This window comes from Phyllostomus discolor, chromosome 4, assembly GCF_004126475.2.
Source record: "Phyllostomus discolor isolate MPI-MPIP mPhyDis1 chromosome 4, mPhyDis1.pri.v3, whole genome shotgun sequence".
In the NCBI taxonomy this organism is placed as follows: domain Eukaryota; kingdom Metazoa; phylum Chordata; class Mammalia; order Chiroptera; family Phyllostomidae; genus Phyllostomus; species Phyllostomus discolor.
The window spans coordinates 100,387,709-100,409,821 of record NC_040906.2 but is presented as its reverse complement, the minus strand read 5'-3'; the positions used below and the strand labels follow the sequence as shown (position 1 = coordinate 100,409,821).

The 22,113-nt window shown below is 36.1% G+C and overlaps 1 protein-coding gene across 3 annotated transcripts in view; it reads right to left on the bottom strand.

Moving 5' to 3' along the window:
- Positions 1 to 22,113, bottom strand: part of THSD7B (thrombospondin type 1 domain containing 7B) — a 903,223-nt gene that overhangs the window by 708,692 nt on the left and 172,418 nt on the right. The window lies entirely within an intron of this gene.

Below are 22,113 nucleotides of genomic sequence, written 5' to 3'. Positions count from 1 at the left end.
GACAGAAGGAGAAACAATACCCCACTGCAAAAAGCAGCCAGGCCTAACATAGATGCAAGTTGATTGAAGATGAGGCAATTCTCTTCTGATTCCTTTCTTAGTGAAAGGAGAACTGGGTGTGCTGGGGATTTAAGAAAAGAAGACATGAAAGTTGTCTTGGGCATGAGGAAAACAAATTTACTGAGGACATATGATAAAATCTCTAGGTGCTGCTGAGGTATAGGGAACTGACCTGCTGGGCAAATATAGCCCAGCCCTATGAGAAAACCTGCAGGGGTGAGTCACACACAGGAGCCAAACCCACAGATCAGCTTTCCCCTGGGAAACCAGGCTGCTTTGAGGCTTGCTTTTGCTAAAACTCCCTCACCCTGAATTGAAGCAGAAAATATTCACTATATATCTTGAAAGTAACTTCCTGAAGTCTGTGCTAATCCTCCCAAGGACAGAGTGTAACCAGACCAATCACTCATTATTCCCTTGAATTTGCAACATTTTTTCCTTGTTAATCTGTAAGTAATCAGTAACATCCTTCCCTTTGTTATCTGTAAAAAGTAATCACCTAAAGCAAACCTGAGAATAATGAATGAGAACCTTCTTTGGTGTATGCTATTAGAAAGCAATAAAAGCCTGTCCAGGCAAGGGTCAGGGTGCTCTCTCTCTCTCTCAGAGAGTGGTCATGCTGTCCCTTTTTCTCCACAGGACTTCTGTAGTCTGTGTGAATTTGTTCATTGCATTCACAACATACAGACCTTGCTAGATGGAGACCACATCACTGAAGGCCTATGGGAATTTTGTGAAATGGAATTTTAAGTGCAAACATTTGGTAACAAAATTGTGGATTTTTTTTCTAGCTATGTTCAGTTACAAGGGTACAACTGTAGAGTGGACAAAGGGCTAGACTTAACCACTCTGACCACACATATTTTCTACCAAATGATAACACAGTGATACAAATAGCTGTAAACCAAGTAAATAGTAGTTCTTCGTGTGGTCTGGTCTCACCATTCTAGCACATTAACATGTACATACATAAAGTGTAATGATATAAAAGGAATTATTTATTCACATCTGTCAAAGAACATGTGAGGAGATCCAATTCAAAACATACAAATGCCATTTCTTTTCCCTTTCACTGACTCTCTCACTCAGCTATACCCTTGACCACAATTTACTCACAGCTCTCCCAAATCAAAAGCTCCTTGGCAGAAGGTTAATATGGGCTCTGCTTTTCCCTCTTAATTTCCTTTTTCTGTTGCCTTCATTCCCTTCTACTCTCTTGAGTAAATCATGAGCCTTTCCAACACAAATTGCCTATCTCTTCTTCTCTTGTTCTCCCCTAATTAATCTCATCTGTAAAATAAATAGGAGAGTGGAGTGAAAGGGATATTAGAGAGCGTGCAGTGCCAAACACGCCAGTCCAAAGCCTTCCACACAGAGCAGGGACAGGAAAGTGATGGTGAGTATTAATAGATTCATCCTTGTCACATTGTTTTCATCACACAATTCTGACCCCCCAAAAGCAGAGAACTATTGTCTCCATCTCTGGAATATAGTATTCAGAAATAGTAATGTGATTTATATTCTCCATTCTATTAGAACTTCTACTTTGATCTTTTGTTGAAACCAAAAACAAATGAACAACAAAAAACCTGGATTTCAAAATAAATGTTATGATCAAAATTAAATAATTAGCTTTTCTGTTCCTTCTTTCAAATCCTATGTACATTTCATAATTGGCAAAAAAAGGTCTCCACAAATTTGTTGTTTCCTTAATAAAAGTAATAGATTATTTATCTTTATTAAGTTATATTTCTCAGCAAAATATGCATTTTCTGTGGTGCTTTAACATCATTTTACTGATTTCTTTTTTCCTTAAACATCTTGTGAGTGTTTCTAAAGTCTCAGAATAGCTTTTGAAGCCCAGGCCTGCTCCTGTGTCCTCCCTTTCTTCTATTCAGCTATCCTCAGAAATTGTTTACTTAATGTTTTCAATGGCTGCCCTGACCCATAATACTTTGGAAGTACTGCTTCCTCCTTTACACTCAAGAATGCCTATGGGTAGGGTAGAACCACCCCAACTCTGCTGCTTCCAAAGGCAAGGTTTTCTTCAACTTTTAGGATTTTTAGTGCCATATAAAGTACACACTGTAGAGAAATAGGTAACAAATTTTAATTATAGAGATAGATTATTTGTTCGCTATGGCTGCTATAACACATTACCATAAATTTAGTGGCATAAAATAATACAAAGTTTAGAATTCTCAAGGTCAGAAGTCTGCAAGGGGTCTCACTAGACTAAACTCAAGGTGCCAGCAGAGCTATGCTTCCTCTGGAGGCTCTAGAGAAGAATCCATATCCTTGCTTTTGCAACTGCTAGAGGCTGTGTCCCATGGCTCATGGCCCACTTCCATACTCAAAGCCAGCAACAGCATTCAGTCCTTCCCATGCAGTATCATGCTGACACTCACTCTGCCTCTGCCTCTCTTTCTAACTCATAGGACACTGGTGATTAAATACATTGGGCCCATTCAAAAAAACCAGGATACCCTTCCCACCTCAGGTTCAGCTGGTTAGCAACCTCAGTTCCACCTGCACCCTTAATTCCACTCTACTATGTAAAATAACACATCATGAGATTCCAGGGATTAGGACATGGGCATCTTTTTATTGCAGTGTCGGGGGTGGGGGGGCATTATTATGACTGCAAGAGATACTAACATTACAAGATCTAGCAAATCTTTTTATTTTTATTTTTTAAATATTTTATTTATTTATTTTTAGAGAAAGGGGAAGGGAGGGAGAAAGAGAGGGAGAGAAACATCAATGTGTGGTTGCCTCTCATGTGCCCCCACTGAGGATCTGGCCTGCAACCCAAGCATGTGCCCTGACTGGGAATCGAACTGGTGATTCTTTGGTTCACAGGCTGGCATTCAATCCCCTGAGCCACACAAGCTAGGGCTAGCAAATCTTTTTAAGTACTCTAGTTAATTTTCTTTAGTTCTCAATTCCTTTGCTAATATAGTAAGTAATTGAAAGCTGTATGAGGCTTCTATGCCTTTCCATTATTATAAAAGATGAAGCTAACCACATTTCACTCTTCCTAAACTACCCACATGGACTCCCTTTCTCCATGATCATCTGTCTTCCTGAAATGTAAAGCTAAGCAGACAATAAATCCGAAATAATGAGGGCTTCCTTGTTTCAAGTTGAACATGCATATTTGAAGACCTCCACAGTAAAAGGCACCAAGTTCTTTCAGGAATGATCCATTCTAGGCATTCCCTCTTAGCTTTACTATATGCATTGAAGAATATATGCCTAAATATCAATAATACCTATAAGTTAATATGATAGCTTTCCACCAAAAGCAGAAATCTTAATTTTTACCTGAGTATTTTCTAAAACTTTCCTGGTCTCACATTTTCTAACATGTCATTGTTTCATTTTGTTTTGTTTTGTTTATTTTCCCCCCTGCAAGCCCACATTCCATCCAACATTCTTCTGTTTGTAGGACCATGAGTGACGATGGTAGCTCCAAAATTTCTCTATATAAGGAGATTCAAGATAGAAAAATTATTGGATGAGGAAGGCCTGACATTAGTGGCTGTGTGCTACAGCTGCTATTTGAAAAACACATCTAAGAAACAACATTGAAATTATCCATGTCAAAGAATGTAATAAAGCTAAAAAAGCTCACAGAAAGGCTAAAGACATTCCTTATCCAAAGCACTCCTGTTATTACCAGCAACGATGGACAAGGAACATAGAAACTTTACGTTTGGAAGAGACTTCCAAGGTCTTTCTAGTCTAGGCCCCAATCCACGGAATGTCCTCAAATGAGTGTCTGGGAGATGGCTCGTCTAGCCTGAAATATCACTTCAGACAAAGAGCCTAGAACTCTCTGACTCAACAGGGTTAGTATTAGCATTTCAGGTCTCAGTTCTGAATCTGGATGATTTTCATACTGAATCAAGTATGCCTTCCTCCATTCTGGTGTCCCAGTCCTTTACCTAAACTTAACACCTGATTCCTGCCTCTGCAGTGCCTCAGAAGAGTTTCTCTTCCTTGCCACTTCTCAGCCCTGTCTATCTCTGCAATATATTTATGGAGATAATTGATAGGGGCATGAACACCTCCCTCTACTTAGCCATGTATTTTATTTCTGGTCACCCAAATTTCAGACTGAAACACATCTGGCTTTGGATAAATATGGCTTTAAAGAACTTAAAGTTCAATCCACCCTGCTAAAAAATCAACAAGGAAACTCAAGATGATTCTTCTAACCAAATAAAATGTGTTATTTCTAAAAATTCATGAAATGAGTGTTTTGACAAGCAGATAATTTTAAGAGAATGTGGAAAGTTGTAGGCTTCAGAATCCGTGTTTAAGGGCAAAATGTGGCAGTAAATTTAGAGAATAAAAAGTGCTATGGCAAGAAGAGGTAGGATGTCAGAGTCCAGTTTCAGTAATTCATTCCTACAAATGCTGCGAATTGGAATGAAAGGATGCTAAGCTGCTGTTCAGAAGGAGAGAGCCTCAGTTTACCTGTTCAATTTCTACTTCCCTAAGCAATCACAAGAAGTCTGGGAAGAACACAGGAAATCATTACCCTGATAGCTAAAACAAATTAGTTGAAACTGTCTTCTGTCAAAGTAGCCCCTGCTCTAGGATGTGCTAATAATCCCCAGATAGGGTCTAATCTGAGGTTTCCTTGTAACTCTGAAGCTGGTACCACTTAAAACCAATTCCACTTATGAAAAAAATTTGCCAGAATCCCAGGCTGGAGGCAGACACACTGTCCCTCCTCTCCTCCACCACCACCACTACTTCCACCAGAATTTCCACAGTCTCTGAGGTGACAGAAATCAGCTTGGAGGAAATCCAGCCCACACTGGGGCAGTTCTGCCCATTACATTGCTTGGTCTAGTAGTAACCTGAAACCTGCTCCCCCAAAATTATGCCCAGTTTTTCTCTCCAAAGCTGCTCAGGGAAAATTTGCTCATTCTCCCACATAAATATCATTCAAATGTTTAAAGACAGTTATATTATCCCAAGTGTTCATTCTTTCAAGGCAAACACCCCCAGTTTTCCAGGAATTATGACAGTTCCTCTCACCCATGTTCTCTCCTTCCTCTGAGCCACTCCCTTCTGTCAATACTCCTCAGGCACAATGCCCCAAACACCCTGGTTCTTCAGATGTGGCTTCATTATTGTATAAGGAAAGGTGGCTATCACCTCACAAGGTCAAGGTTTTGCATCTGAATCAATGCATCCAAATGAACCATCTTGGCCAGTATACCAGGTTGTTAAATTATAATGTGCTTGCAATCAACTAAAACCACTAAATTATTTTCAACATGCTGCAGGTAAATTGCACATCTCCCTTATCCTGCGCTCTTGCAATCTGCAGTTTATTTGAAGGACACAAGTATAGATCATAATAGAAACACTTAGAGCTACTTCTGCTTTTAGTTTTTTAAAAATTTGAGTTTCTAGTATATATTGTGATAAATTACAAATATTTTTCTTCTTATTTCTTCATTCATTACTTCTACATTTGAACTTATTTCTGTGAATTAAATTAAGATGAAAATATTAACCTGTTTTATTATGCATATAAAAATTCCATAATTAATATGAAAAGTATACTTGACAAATCTTGCCAGTGTATAGCATTAGATAAAAAATCAGAATTTGGCCTGACTGGTGTGGCTCAGTGGATTGAGCACCAGCCTGTGAACCAAAGCATCACCAGATTGGTTCCCAGTCAGGGCACATGCCTGGGTTGGGGGCCAGGTCCCCAGTAGGGGGTACATGAGAAGCAACCACACATTGATGTTTCCCTCTCTATCTCTCTTCCTTCCCCTCTCTCTAAAAATAAATGAATAAAATATTTTTTAAAAATCAGAACTAAAGTTCATCTTGTTACATATATATAAGTATTCTAGTTATTGGAGACCTTTGCATATCCTGATTTATATAGACAAGATATTAATCATCACTTTTAGCTTTGTGTCTAATTAATAAAAACCCCCATTACTGGTTACCTTCAAGTTGCTAAGGAAAATACTGACCAGATTTAACTACTAACAGCCCTAATTTTTTAGTTCCATTATAATCTTAATCTGACCACCACTGTTTATGTGAACTCTTGTAGACTGAAATGTCATTATGCAGAACATGACTAATTGGCCAGACCAAGTAATGCACTCCTTTGGGAACCAGGGAAGGAAGCCCTTCCTGAACATAATCTGAGGAAGACAGAAGGAATTTGAGCTACTCTCACCAGAGGAAGAGGCAATTGATGATAGATAGGCCCAAACCTGAAATGGCCAATCACTGCATAAGCCCAGTAAAACTCTCAAGGTACAATAACCATAGGAGAACACTTAGTCAGATAAAAGAGAAAAGATGGATCTGCTATGGGTCAGACCAACTGGCAAACGTAATGTTTCCAGGCACAAACAGCCAGGCAATCTCTCCCAGATTTGCAAAGTATGCAACCACATTTTCCATTTCAGCCAATGTTAAGATCTATTCTCACTCAGGGCCAAATTCGCATTGTATGCTGCTAAATAATTTATTTTGCTGACACTGAGTTAAAAACCAGTCATGACTGCTTTGCCAAGTACCTCTGAGATCAAAGGTTTAGTTCAGGATTTATGCATCTGGTTTCCTTACATATTTAAAGCATTTAGGATAAATTTAATCTTACTCCATGCTTAATCTATTAATTAAATTTCTACTGCCTGCGAGTAGGAACCTTAATGTTTTTATGTTTAAAAAAATGTAGTTTCTATTTTTCTCTTTTCTATTATCTGCAATTAATGAAATGCCCTTACTTACCCTGTTTTTACATTTACTTATTTTATATACAACATGCTAAGAAATTTCTATATCAACCTAAAATCTGATTTAAAAAAAAACCCCACACCCTAAACCTTATTGAAACCAAATGTTTTTAAAGGCAACCACAACTCCAAAGGAACTCTGACAGCTGAATCTGTGACTGGATTTCCTAAGGTGGCATATCTGTTTCTCTCAGTTCCCTATTTAAGGAACATGAGAAGCTATTATTAACACATTGGAAGAATCTATACAGAGCAGATTATGTTAGTCATATCAAATCCAATTCCTTTCTGGAGTGAGGCAAATTCAGCTAGGTGATTTTCTAAATTAAGTTACAGCAATTTGATATTACAGACTGAAACTTACTCAGTTAAAGATCTGGGCAAACAATAGCTCTCTAAATTTCCATTTATATATTAGCTCCATCAAGGAGACCCAATATATGTATTCCAGCACTCTGAAAATTACCTTAAATTGCCTTCAATTTTATTCTTAAATCTTTTCAAACAAGGGCAGAGTTTCCCCAAGCTGTGACTCAGTTCACCAGTGGGTGGTCCTTATTTCTACTTTATTAGTGTGACTGGTCTGCCCCTCACTCTCCATTATAAAAGTTCTAGGGTCCCTCTGATATGTCATCACACATATGTGATCTGGAAGGATAACAAAACTAAGAAAGCAAATTATAACTTATTGATAAAAAGCAAAATGGTTTAACTCTAGAGCCTATTGAAGACACACAGAAATTACTACAGAGGACCAAATTGAAATGAACAGCAAAAAACAAAATATCTGGGTAGGGTAGGCTAAAACTTTAGAAACCCACATGCATTCCTTCAGAGTCTGGTAGAAGAGGCCAAAGGAACAACATAAGACAAAGAAAAGGAAAGCTCTTAACTCGATGTCTTAAAAACAAGGCAGAGGCTCTAACTGGTCAATATGTCAAATGAAGAGGAAAATCACTATGATATGCGATGACCAAAAAATGATTTGCAAAACACTTTTACCTTTTTTTTCACCTGGTTACCCTTTCATGAATTTCTTCAAATCTCAATTTAACCATCATCTCCTCAGGGAGCCTTCCAGACCGCCAGACCACATTGGCCCCCCTTCCATTAAACACCTGTAGCAGCCCATTTTTTTTCTTTTGAATCGCTTCCCACAGTCGAGACTCCCTAATGAATAACATAATGATTTTTAAATATTTGATGATTATATAACAAATTCAGTGACTGCAGGAATCACACCTATGTCCCCAACACCTAGCAGGGACAATAAATGATTCAATAAGTAAATTTTAAGTGAATAACTAAATGAACCATCTAACTCTCCCACTCTCTAGGATGTGACTCCAAAATAAAACCCTTGCCAGCACTTGCTGTTTGTTGATTTACTGATGCTATCCATTTTGACAGTTGTGAGGTGATATCTCATTATGGTTTTCATTTACATTTCTCTGATACGTAGTGACCTTGAACATCTTTTCACATGTCTATTGGCCACCTGTATGTCCCCTTTGGAGAACTGTCTATTCAGGTCGTAGCCCATTTTTTAAATGGTTGTTTGATTTTGGGTATCGAATTCTAAAGTTCTTTATAAATGTTGGATATTAATCCCTTATTAGATGTATCTGTGAATATGTTCTCGCATTTAGTGGATTGTCTTTTTATTTTGTTGACTTCCTTTGTTATGCAAAAACTTTTTTTAGTTTTATGTAGTTCCATTTGTTTATTTTTTCTTCTGTTTCCCTTACCTGAGGAGATGTATTAGCTAAAATATTGCTACTACAAGCAATGTCTAAGATTTTACTGCCTATGTTTTCTTCCAGGATTTTTATGGTTTGGAGTCTAACATTTAAGTCTTTAATCCATTTTTATTTTATTCTTGTGTGTGGCATAAGAAGGTGGTCTAGTTTCATTTTTCTGCATGTATCCATCCAATTTTCCCAACACCATTTATTGAATAAACTATCTTTAGCCCATTGTATGTGCTTGCTTCCTCTGTCAAATATTAATTGACTATGGAGGTGTGGGATTATGTCTGTGCTCTCTGTTCTGTTCCGTTCATCTATGTGTCTGTTTTTATGCCAGTACCATGTTGTTTTGGTTACTATGGCCTTATAGTATAATTTGATATTAGGTTGCATGATTCCTCCAACTTTGTACTTCTCAAGATTGCTATTGCTATTCAGGGCCTTTTGTGATTCCATATAAATTTTTGAATTTTGTTCTAATTCCGTGAAATACATCATTCGTATCTTGCTATCATTGCATTGAACTTACAGATTGCTTTGGGTAGGAAGGACACTTTAATGATGTTAATTCTTTCTATCCTTGAACACAGTGTGTGCATTCACTTATTTGTAATTTGTCTTCAATTTCTTTCTTCACTGTCTTATAATTTTCCAAGTACATATCTTTGATGTCATTGGTTAGATTTATTCCTAGGTACTTTATTCTTTTTGAAGCAATTGTGAATGAGATTGCTTTCTTAATTTCCCTTTCTGATAGCTCATCATTGGCATATAAAATGCAACTGATTTCTGGATATTTTGTATCCTACTACTTTGCTAAATTCATTGATCTAGTAGTTTCTTGGTGAAATCTTTAAGCTTCTCTATGTACAGTATCATGTCATCTGCAAATACTTCTTCTTTTCCAATTTGGATGCCTTTTATTTCTTTTTCTCATCTGAAAGCTAAGGCTAGTATTTCCAGTACTTGGTTAAATAAGAGAGATGAAAACAGATATCCCTGTCTCATTCCCAATCTTAAGAAGAATGCTTATAGTTTTTGCCTGTTGAGTATGATGCTGGCAGCAGGTTTGTCAAATACAGCCTTTATTACATATGTTGAGGTATGATCCCCCTATTCCCACTTTGCTGATAGTTTTATCATAAATGGGTGCAGGATTTTATCAAATGCTTTTCTGCATCTATTGATAGGATCATGTGGTTTTCCTCCTTCATTTGGTTCACATGGTATGTCACATTTATAAATTTGTGAATGTTGTACCAACCCTGGAACAAATTCCACTTGAATGTGGCATATGATCTTTTTGATGCATTGCTGAATTTGGTATCCCAATATTTTGCTGAGGATTTCAGCATCTATGTTCATCAGGGATATTGGCCTATAATTTTCTTTTCTGTTTTCTTTTCTTTTCTCTCCTTTTCTTTCCTTTTCTTTTCTTTTTGTAGTGTTTTTATCTGGTTTTGGCATTAGAATAATGCTAGCCTCATTAAATGAGCTTGGGAGTCTTCCCTCCTCCTGAATTTTTTGGAATAGTTTGAGGAGAGGTGTTAGTTCTTCTGGGATGTTTGCTAAAATTCACCTATGAGGCCACCCAGTTGAGGGCTTTTGTTTGTTGGGAGTTTTTTTTTTTTTATTACTGCTTCAGTTTCACTAGGTGTAATGCATCTATTTAGATTCTCTGATTCTTTGTAATTTAGTTTTGGAAGACTGTATGTTTTTAGGAACTTATCCACATTGTCCCGTTTGTACAATGTGTTAGCATATAGTTGTTCATAATACTTTCTTGTAACCCCTTGTATTTCCTTGGTGTCAGCTGTTATTTCTACTCTTTCATTTCAAATTTTTATTTCTTTGGATCCTCTTTTTTTCTTGGTGAGTCTGGTTAAAGGTTTGTAAATCTTGTTTATCTTTTCAAAGATCAGGTCTTGGCTTCATGGATCTTTTGTATTGTTATTTTAGAGTTTATATTGCATTTATTCCTGCTCTGATCTTCATTATTTCCTGACAAGGATGTGGAGAACGAGGAACACTTTTGCACTGTTGGTGGGAAAGCAGATGTGCAACCACTGTAGAAAGCAGTATGGAGTTAGCTCAAAAAATTAAAAATGAAACTCCCTAATGACCAAATGATTCTACTTCTGGGAATTTATCTGAAGAAACCCAAAACATTAATTCAAAAGAATATAAGCACCCCTATGTTCATTGCAGCATTATTTGTAATCATCACGATATGGAAGCAGCACAGTAGATAAGTGGATAAAATAGCTATGATACATTACACAATGGAATACTGCCACTCAACCATAAAAAAAGAAGAAAATTTTGCCCTTTGCGACAGCATGGATGGACCTGGAAAACATTATGCTAAGTGAAATAAGTCAGTCAGAGAAAGACAAATACCATATATTGAATCTAATGGACATACTGAATTAACAAGCAAAACAGAGACAGACTCATAGATAGAGAGCAGTCTGACAACTCTGGTGCTGAGGGTGGGAGGTTAGGAGGTTCAGGGATTGAGCAAAAAGGAAAAAGCACTCATGGACATGGACACTAGTGTGGTGATTGCAAGGGGAAGGGAGTATAAGTAGGATAAATGACAAAAGAAAAAATAAAATTTAAAAGATGTTAAAAAGCAAAACAAAAAGAAGCCAGAGAGAGATATCTGGGGTAGTCATGGGGGAACCTGGGTTAGGGTGGGAGGAATAAGAAAGAAAGCATTTGGCAATCAAAAGTAATAATAATCATTTAAAAGTAAATAAAAATGCCTATTATGGTGACTGGCAAGCTAAAAAAATAAAATAAAATAAAATAAAATAAAAATCCTGGAGCTTATCATTACTTAGATGACTCACTGAGGTTGTATTTCTGGCACTTACATCTCTTACATTTCAACTCTAGAAACATGGGAAATTTTTAAATATCTCTCAGTACCTTAGAGAGAAATGAGCATAGAAAACAAGATAACATCCATGAGATTATCAAGGGAGACTAAAAATACTATTTAAGGATTAGAAATTATTGGTGCTTTAGGAATTTATGTTTATTTGTAGACTTTGGGTTTGCATGTTTTTTTTTTAATTGATGAGATTAATTTATGAGCAAAGTGATGTTTGGTTAATGCACGAAGATGGTTGAGTGGCTCTGGGGGGTCATTTCTCTTTCCACTACACTGCTCCATTTAAACCTGACCTGTGTGAACTCTTACTAATGACTTTCATACACTTCTACATAAGTGACATAATAATGAAATAATCATAGAAATAATCTCCACATGTATAAGTAAAGCTTAAATATAATGATATACAATTCTTTTTACTGTTTCTCTGTTTGAGTCCCTTATTACTTGAGTAGTAAACGCTGAAGCCTAATGTGAAAAGAAGTTCCTGAGGCTGAAAATAGTTGTTCTTTAAAATAGCTTAATGGGTCCTTAGAAACCAATAATCAGATTAAGCAGCAGTGTCTTTGAAGGAGTTAGCTAGTTTGTAAGCCCAATAAAGAAGTCTGTCTTTCTCACAAAGCTAATCTAAGTAAATTTTCATTTCTACAGAGGGGCCATTCCTTTCTTCTCAAAGTACAAGTTCAAAACTATAGCACTTGCCAGGTGCTTTGTTACAGTGCCATTATAATACACCAAGGTGATGAGTTCAATCCCCTGCCAGGGCACATACAAGAGGCAACCAATGAACACATCAATAAGTAAAACAAGAAATTAATGTTTCTCTCTCTCTCTCTGTCTCTCCCCCCACCACTTCCGCTCTCTCTAAAATCAATCAATAATTTTTTAAAAAATCATCATTATAAAACTGTAAGTGAAAGATGTCAAACATGTTTATTTTACTGTTTTTTCTCTACAAACATTTTTATTGGATTAGTACCAAATAAAGCATTTTTCCATGTTACCAACACAACATTACATACTTATTTACTCACCTCGGTCTTTAATTATTTTTCCTGAGGATGTATAACTTTAACAAAATAACATGTCATTCATCTAAAGTTATCTGGCTAAAGTTATAGATTGCCATATACATTTACTTTAGAAGAATCCATATAAAATGGTAATTCTAAGTGGCTCATGAATTTTTTATCCCCACTAATAGCAAATCTCAGATATACACAAGGGAGAAGGTAGCCCACTCTATTAGTGTCTACAAGGCCATTCCTAGTAATTCTAACTTGATAGGCTGTCCAAGGTCAAAGGTGAAATGGACTCAAGATCCTCCTATTTGATTCTAGAGAACATGGTCAAGAAAACAAAAAATAACACCCCTTTGTTAGCCATACTCAACATAAAATACATGAAGAATTTTAGGTTCTCTGAGAATGTCTTTACAAGTGCTGATAAATCATGTATTTCACATAGTAATTCACAGAGTAAAAATATTAAAATGGTTTTGGGTCTCTTGGATGATTCACTGTCTTACTCAGATGGAGAAAAAAAAACCTGCCTAAGATTAGTCCTCTGCCATTGAACAAGCCTATACTTAAATCATCTCAGCTATTTCTAGGAAAGGAAATTCAATAACTTATACTAACAGGCAAACAATATTCACAGTCAAGAAAGTATTCTGCACAGACTATGTCTCTCGGTGCATTTATATTTTCATGAAACTGAGAAAGGGAAGCTACAGTACATTAATCATGTTTAAGTGCAGAAAAATCTCATTAAAACAATTGCCTTGACAAAAAATAATTTAATATTCAAAGTTACTTCCATATCATGACTTAGTGAAATATGTTTAGTTGAATTCAATTTCAATGAGTTCATTATGCATATTTTTTTTCTATTTTTTTGGTCCCTCTTTATTTTAAACATACCAGATATAAAAAATAATCTTAATGATGAGTTAACCACACAGTAATGGCTAAAAATAGCAGACTTATAATTCAGGTTTACATTTGAACCAGTCTTTTTTCTGGCCACCATGGAGCAATGATAATATTGGTAACTATTCTAACTGAAATATTTGAATTCAGAAGCCCCACAAAGCTATCAAACCATCCTCCCTAATAAAACACCATTCTGTAGCTCTGGTAGTATCAGCAAAAGATGAAGGACAGAAAACAAGAGGGAAGTTGGAAAAGAAAATTTAATAACTATTGTCTCCTTTCATATTCATTCTATCTAGTTTGTTCACTACAAAACCTGCTATGCATTATCTGTGTTATCTCCCCCGTTGTAATGGCCAGAAATGAAGTTTACATATACAATGAATTTTAACAGTATTTATTTACCAAAAATAGCAAATGCTTTATTAGAGTTCATGATACATTAAAGCTATACATTTTTAAGAAGATTTTATTTATTTTTAGAAAGAGGAGAACAAAGGGAGAAAGAGAAACATTGATGTGGGAGAGAAACATCTATCAGCTGTCCCTCACACACCCTTAACCAAGGACCTGGCCTGCAACCCAGGTATGTGCCCTGAACGGGAAACAACCTAACAACCTTTGAATTGTAGGACAACACACAATCCACTGAGCCACACCAGTCATTTTTTACCTAAATACATTTCCAGAGTACATTAATCAAAAAACTACTTAAATTGAGTGTGTGCTTGTGTGTGTGTGTGAGAGAGAGAGAGAGACAATAAGAAAATGAGAAGGGTGGTTGGGAGAATATTTTGTGGTGTATCTCTACCTTAAATTATTTAATGAACCTGTCTCCTAAAGGCCAACTCCCAACTGCATGCTTCGCCCTCAGGAAGGCTGATTCTCAACGGTACTGCTATGTTACATTCCCATGACTTGTTTCTTTTATAACTGAAAGTTTGTGCCTTTGACCTCCTTCACCCATGTTGCCTAGGATTGTATAAATTTTTGTCACTAAAATTGTATGGCTGAATTTGCATAAATAAAATTCACACATGATGTGACTGCACTAGCATGTGCTTCTATAACAGATGAGAATATTTGCTCCTTCTTCTTCTCTACCTATTCAACTGTCCTGCAGCATCAGGCATTTCTGTAAAGTTGAACTGTGTTGATGAGAGAGTACAATATGGTCTTACAATTTTTTAAGTATTATAAATAATGTAACTCATCTGTATGTCTTTTTAAACTATAAAGCTGAATGATTTCTAAAACAGCAGACTCAGTGAATTTTAAGTTACATCTGTATTATCATCACGTAGTTACTAAAATCAAGGTTTGTCAGAAATAGATTAAAGTGTTCAAGTTTTCTCCTGTGCTAGGTCAAAACTTTCTCTTACATAAAATATGAACCATATGTTGCTTACATGTTTATTTGGTGTGGGAATTAAGTGAGAAAAATGTCTCTACAGCTCTCATCACTGTGAGGGAAAAATAGCTTCATTTTCAGTGTGTGACATATATGTGTGTCATATGCAAATGCTGCTGTACCTTAGTAAATTTTCCTAATTTTTCTCCACTAGAAATAATATTTTTCTTACTGATATATTCATAATACTTTCTCTCACCTTTCAAATATACTCATATATGATATATACTTATATTACATATGATTATTTCTTAAAACATATGCTTATATATGAGAATATATCTGTATGTCTATATATATATAAACTGGGAAGGTATATCATTAAAATTCTGGCAAGAAAAACACAATGTCAACGGAGTAAAACCAGAGACATTTCCTAAGAAACAACAGCATTTGCATCATGAAATAAGAAAGAGAAAAATCCTGGCATTCTGAAGTGTGGCCTTGGGAAGAGCATTCCAGAGGAGACAGCAGCTTAAGCGAAGAAAGAGGACATGGGTTGGGATGTCCTTCAGTCAACAATAAGAAGTCAAGACTGTCTACTAGGAAAAAATAAGATTATAAGAGAACCACATTAGGTTGCATCTAGATTATAAGGGCCTTACCCACCAGGTTAAGGAATCTAGATTTTTCTAGAGACAATGGGGAGGTTCATGAGCAGAGTCATGGCATGTGCAGCTTGCATTTCTAAGATAGACAGTCTGGGGCATCCTGGGCAGTGATGATGGGTTTCTTCATGTATTCAGTTCACAAATGTTTCTTCCATTTCTATTTTATGACCCACACTATGCTAGATTGAGTCATTAAAAAAAGAAAAACAACCTCTTACAGAGTTAGAAGGACTACGACTTGTGAACTGTGAAGATTTAGTTTACACAGAAAAGGAAGACATTTACATCAACTCAAGAGAGTATCAGACTGAACTATCAACTCAAGAGAGATGATGTCGCCATCCACAGAAAAAGACAGAATTGTCAGCTGAGGGCAGAGGTGACAGAGCCTGTTTTGGACACAGCAGTGTGATGTGCCTGCAGCATCCCCATGCAGACCAGCAGACACATGCACTGCACACTGGCATGTGGCAGGGAGAGACATATTTGTGAATGCGTTCAATCTAGGTGTCAAATTTCCAAGGCAAAAAAATAACCGAGAAAATGTTTCAATTATTAAATGCAGGGCCAAAATCACATAAAATGTGATCTATAAAAATCCCACATGATCTATAAAAATTATTCATTCTGATAGTTCGGTCTGATGAACACTTACATGCATCTTAAAATTAATGACCAAAGTAGGATTTCCCCTCTTTTGTTCCCTCATTAATGAGAGGGAAATGAACCTGAGAAGGCAAGACAAACAGATATGAGAGATATATATCAAAATAATCTTTAAGTTGGGTAATCTTTCATGGGGGTGGGCTATTACCACAAATCCTTAGATCTAAGCTATCTCTCCTCCATGAAATCATATCTATAACAGAGTAAATTAAATGAAAACTCAACCCCTGGCATAATTTTTTTCTTATAATAGGTAGCACTGTTATATCCAAGATATGGAACAACCTAAGTGTCCATCAGTAGATGAATGGATATAGAAGATGTGGTATACACATATACACACACACAATGACATACTACTAACCCATAAAAAAGGAAATCTTCCCATTTGAGACAACATGGATGAAACCTGAGGGTATTATTTTAAGAGCAAAACAAATACATTATGGTTTCACTAATATGGGAATCTTAAAAAAAAAGGAACAAACAAAACAAATCAAAGGCATAGATACAGAGAACTGATTGGTGGTTACCAGAGGGAGGGGCTTGGGGGATTGGCAAATAGCTAAAGGGTGTCAATTGTACAGGGTTGGAGAGTAAACAAAGACTTATTACAGTGATCAATTTGTACTGTATACAAATACCAAATTATTACACTGTACACCTGAAATTAATATATTACATGCAATTTTATCTCAATAAAAAGGTAAAGGTGTTGTTTATGTAGGTAAACATTTTTAAACATTGTTTATAAAAATAAAAAGGCATTTTTATGAAAATATTCCAACAAATTTAGGAATCCATTTGAAATTTGATTCTTTCCCTGTGGCTTAAGAATTTTTTCAAAAGGTAAAAGGCAGATTTAATATATCTTACAGTAGGAAAAGAAAAGTAATCTCAATGATTCTTCAGATATCTCAATTAAGCAGATACGTCTAACTGCCTGTCATCATGTCAGTGCCATCTCTCACCTCTCCATTTTGCCTTTCAGTGCGGTAAGAGCTGAAAACACATCCATAAATAGAATACAACAAAGCTTTAAATACTTTCCATGGTAGAAAAAAAAACTTTCTCTTAGCTGTACACATCATGAATACTAAGAACGTATCAGAAATAAACTATTTGAGGGTTAGCTTTGCAGAACCCACTTATACAGAAGTAAGGATTTCCTGGCTAGGATCCAGGATAATAATTGGACATAACATATGCTTACCTCTCTACACAAAAACAAAAGACTTTAGGTCACAATTGGGTATTTTAGCATCAGGTGCCAGTGGCGGGGTGGTGAGGGGAATTAAATAATCTAAATCGTTGCCTAGGGATCCCTTGTAATTGATGCTGCATGTTTACCAGGCGACCAAACATTGTTCAGGGTACAATTTGTGTCTGTGAAACAAAATGAAGACAGAAAACTGTTCAGAAGTGAGATGGTGAGATGCAGACACAACACAGTAATAATAGTTATAATAGAGATACAATATGCAAATGATGGTTCAGAAAGGAAAAGATCATTGCCATTGGTCAGAGAGAAAGGAAGGCTTCATGGAGGAGACAGAGATGAGCTGAAGCTCATGGAATAGCTGGCAACTGGAAATGCGTACACCACATTCACAGTAAAAGGAAAGATCCATCTTGGCAAGAATTCTATTAGACAATCACAGGGCATCAGATTATAAAGGTTAGTAGGCCACCTGTAAGTGAATGGAACTCTTTACTTCAGGTAATGGGGGGTGAGGTGGGGTAGCAAGTTAAAAATACCAATGGTATGATAACATATAGCATCTGTGCCTGGGGAAAACTAATCCAATATCTTCCATTCCAGAATTGATTGGAAAAGGATGTGTCCAGAGAATGAAGAACAATTTGGAGGCTGCTGTTAAGGTGGTGGCAGTAAGAATGGAAAGGTAATTTGAAGAAATTCTCCACATAGCATGGTGACTAAATGCACTTGGGAGACAAATGGAACTGAGCTAAATCCAGCTTCAGAAATGCAGGCCCGGGTCACCAGACAAGTGATGCAGCTAATGAAAGGAATGGGGCAATCATTTTTAATGCAATCTGCTTAAAAAGAAGACACTTGGGAAAGATAGTGTGGAGTCTTGTTTTGCATGGCCAGGTAAGCCAGAAACTAATACAAACTCAATGAATAGCAAGAGTTTTGTACAATCCTTCCCATTGCCATCATCATGTCACATGGATGTATCTTATTTCGATAGCAGTGTGGGTTGTACCATTTCCCCCCACTCCGATTATTTACGTAGTGAAGAAAGTCTGCATGAGAACAATATTCTATTTTGGCAGTCAACCTATTATGCCACACCAAGTCAGATTGGTTTATTCATTAAAATACTCTATTACAGACATGGACACAATAGGAGCCATATCAATTTGGGTCCTTGTCTTATTTTTCTTTTCAAAAGCTCTGTTCACACATTGCAGCATCAAATAATAATCTTCACAGTCATGTATCATAGTACAAAAGAAGAAAAATGTGTTTCATAACAAAGTCTTACCTTGAGAATATCATGCTAAGTGAAATAAGTCAGAGGGGAAAAGTCAAGAACTGTATGATTTCACTCATATGTGAGACATACAGAAAACATCTGATAAACAAGACAAATAAACAAAAATCCATAAACATAGACAACAATATGGTGGTTACCAGAGGAAAAGGTGGGGAGGTAATAAAGGGTAAATTAGGTGGTCAAATATTTGGTGACAGAAGAGGATTTGACTTTGGGTGTGCACACACAGTGCAATATACAGATGATGTATTATATAGAATTGTACACTGGAAACCTATATAATTTTATTAACCAATGTCACCCCAATAAATTTAATAAAAAAGAAGCAAAAACAAGAAGGGTAGATGGCCTTGATAATTATTATCACTAAAGGGTCTTCAAAATTATCTTTTTAAATAATTATTCTAAAATCTAATAAGTATCTTCATATATACCAAAAAATCTGACCATCATTGTCCCTTTACTCTTCCCCATGTTCTGATCTACTTTAAAGTATGGCAGACTCGCTTAGCATTTGTCACAGATTTGGGAAGAGTAAATAGTATTAGTCATAGGTGATTTTTTTCATATTGGAGAATGACACTGAGTTTATAATGTATCTGAATCTCAGTGGACCACTGTCTATATGATCTCACTTATATGCAGAATCTAATGAACAAAATAAACTTATGAACAAAATAGGGCCAGAGGCATGAACTCATGGAACAGACTGACAGATCTCAGAGGGAAGGGGGTGGAAGGGGCTAGAAGAGATTAGCCAAAAACTTGTCTGCACATCTGCATAGCCCATGGACCCAGACAACAGTGTGGTGAAGGCCAGGGGAGGGAGGCTGGGTAGAGGGCACAAAGCGGGGAGGAAATAGGAAACATCTATAATAATGTCAACAATAAAAAATAAAATTAAAAATTAAAAAACACACTAATTCCTAAACCCATTTATTCTGTTGATATACAAATGAGTTAACGTGTATTCCATCTAGCTCTATCCCCTACATTATAAAGAATAATAATGACATAATAAAAACAGCTTAATTATGCTATTATTAGCATGTGCTTAACATTTCCTATAGACTTTTCCCATTAAATCTTCACCATAATACCACGATGCAGATTTAATGACCTCTATCACATAGATGAAAAAACTGAGAATCAAAAAAGATTTGTGATTTTCTCCATCACTAGAAGGTAGTGAAATCAGTATTCCTGCAGGTCTACCTGATGCAGAGCCCATTGAAAAATCTTCCATCCAAGCTGTTGCAAAGGGTAGGAGCTCCTTCTTTCTTTCTGCTGCATAGAATTCCATTGTGTAAATGTACCATAGTTTTTTGATCCATTCATTTACTGATGGGCATCTAGGTTGCTTCCAGCACATAGCTATTGTAAATTGTGCTGCTATGAACATCGGGGTGCAAAGGTTCTTTTGTATTGGTGTTTTAGTGTTCTTGAGATATAGCCCCAGCAGTGGAATTGCTGGGTCAAAAGGCAGATCCATTTTTAGTTTTCTGAGGAAGTTCCATACTGCTTTCCATAGTGGTTGTACCAGTCTGCAGTCCCACCATGCAACAGCTTGGATGGAGCTGGAAAGCATTATCCTAAGCGAAATAAGTCAGGCAGTGAAAGACAAATACCATATAATCTCACCTATAACAGGAACCTAAACAACAAAACAAAGAAACGAGCAAAATATAACCAAAGACACTGAAATAGAGGACAGACTGACAGTGACAAGAGTGGAGAAAAGAGGGAACTTCAGGGGAGAATGAATAGGGTTTACAGGAACAAATTTAAAGGACACATGGACGAAAACTAAGGGGAGGGTTGAGTGGGTGGACTGGAAAGGGAGTAAAAGGGAGAAAACTGTACTTGAACAATGATTTAAAAAAAAAGAAAAATCTTCCAAAGAGAAAAATCATAGAGTTATGCATAAGTACAAACAGTCTGCATAGGAAATTCTATTTGCCTTTTGAACCATGAGCTTATTCTCATGATCATATTTCTGCTGAAATACTGTAGCTTTATCTTGGAAAACTGTAAACATCTTTTACATTCATCTTAATTTTGAAAGTTTTTTGAGTGCTTTTAAAATAATGAATTATATTCACTAGCTAAAATTGTGATGTGGTTTAGAAATAAAAATGTAAATACAAATCAAGTATTTTTATAAAATGAACCGGTAGAAATTTTGAGATAGGCTAAAGTGATTAAAAGTTAACATGCACCAAGAGGAAAGGGGAATTACATGCTAAAATACTAAAATGACTTAGGTATGCCTAATTTCTTTTTGCTATACTACATTTCTTTTCTAAAGTTAATGCTAACAATCTCTTGTTAAAAATCAATTTCCCCTAGTGTATATAGTACTGCTGTCTATCTTCATCCACAGAATATGTTGAGATTCCTATATCTTGCCAAATAAAAACTCTGTGGATCCACAAATTGATTTGGCAATGATTTGTTTATGCAATGATGAAGCAGTGAAGTTATTCATGTTTAAGCGTAAAACAATGGAGGATATAAATTTATTTTTACTGGAAATGAGGGAGTGTTCCACTGTTCTGCACAATCCATTAACTACTATTCCTAAACAAAGTCTTTATAATGTTGTGTTTCTCATTTCATGAATTTTTATAGCTAATGTGTTTTCAGCCAAAAATAATATCATGATTAGAAGAGAGTTCAACACAAATATGTGGCAATGCAGTAAGTGTAGAAGTTAATGAATTTCTCAGTGACTAGAAAACAAGTATTGATCACCAATTTTTGGAAAGCTTTAAAATCAAATGTTACCACACAAAGTTTCCGGAAAAGAAAAAAAGAAAAACCTTAAGGGGAGTTAGGCAAAAGGTCTTTTTAACGATTTTGTTTATTTTTTTAGAGAGAGGGGAAGAGATGGAGAAAGAAAAGGGCAGAAACATCAATATATGAGAGATACATTGATCAGTTGTTTTCCCTCTCTCATGTCCCCAACCAGGGACCTGACCCACAGCCCAGTCTTGTGCCCTGACTGGGAATCAACGACCTTTTGGTTCCCGGGCTGGCACTCAATCCACTGAGCCACTCCAGCCAGGGTGACAAAAGGTTTTAAAAATGAATAAGATATGTTTTCTTACTTTGTATACTAATTTGTGAATTTAATACCCCCTAATTTAATCAGACTAACATATTTTGTGTGGACAAGACTTGTAAGCCTGACAAAGTCTCTGAATTTCTGAATTGATGAAATTATATTTCTGAATTGATGAAGTATATTCCCTCCAGAGAGGGGGGAATATACTTTTATTATATTATATTATATTTATTATATTTTATTAATATACTTTTAGCTTAGGAACCTCCATTAATAGCTCAACCTCAGTAACTATGGATGTGAAAAAGCCAAGTAGCTTCACAGTTGCTTCTTATTTACTTGTCACTTTACTTTAGTAGAAGAGATTAGAAATTGGTTAAATTTCAATTAGGTTCACTACC